The 752-nt window shown below is 61.6% G+C and overlaps 1 protein-coding gene across 8 annotated transcripts in view; it reads right to left on the bottom strand.

The window, feature by feature from the left end:
• Nucleotides 1–752, bottom strand: part of LOC102257066 (saoe class I histocompatibility antigen, A alpha chain-like) — a 60,354-nt gene that overhangs the window by 26,186 nt on the left and 33,416 nt on the right. The window lies entirely within an intron of this gene.

Below are 752 nucleotides of genomic sequence, written 5' to 3'. Positions count from 1 at the left end.
GAATATTGCACCCGCCATGGGACACTCCAGCAGCGCCCATGTGACCATCCTGAGAATGGACAGCACACCTGGGTGGAGAAGGGAGCACACAGCCCACACACCAGCCTGCACAGAGGCACCTGGATGAACCTCCTAGTCTTTAGAAAGTTCTAGAATCAGAGAAAGACAGCCCAGGGCTGGATGCAATTCTCTGAGGCAGAAAAGGGATTTGTGGTCCTGACTTGGTTGGAGGCCACGTGACTCAGAAAAGCTGGGGTCAGGCCTCAGGCACAGTGGGTGTGGGCAGCGCACAAGGCCTGAGAGAGAAGGTCCCCGTGGCTCCCAGAGCCTCTGCAGGGCCCATGGGAACCGCTGATGGGCTATTTCAGGGGGGTCTCCCTGCACCCCAGGAGAACCTGCACCCCTAACTGTTCCTGAGAGAAGGGGGGTCCCTCTGGTACCTGATCTGACATCCATGGGGGTTCCCTCCCTGATCCAAGGAGGGGTGTCTGACACTGAACCCCTGTCCTGTCTCCTTGAAGGAGCCCCAGCCCCGGGGAGAGGGGGCGGCCCCAGGGCCCCTGGTACCTGCGCGCTGCAGGGTCTCCTTCCCTTTTTCCAGGTGAGTGCGGAGCCACTTCACACACTCCCCCTCCAGGAACCTCCTCTCACGCTCTGCCACACCGGCCGCCTCCCACTTGCGCTGGGTGTTCTGAGCCGCCATGTCGGCCGCGGTCCAGGAGGTCAGGTCCTCGTTCAGGGCGATGTAGTCG

This window comes from Myotis brandtii, unplaced genomic scaffold, assembly GCF_000412655.1.
Source record: "Myotis brandtii unplaced genomic scaffold, ASM41265v1 scaffold785, whole genome shotgun sequence".
In the NCBI taxonomy this organism is placed as follows: Eukaryota; Metazoa; Chordata; class Mammalia; order Chiroptera; family Vespertilionidae; genus Myotis; species Myotis brandtii.
The sequence above is the reverse complement of the archived record's forward strand: the minus strand, read 5'-3'. Positions and strand labels throughout refer to the sequence as shown.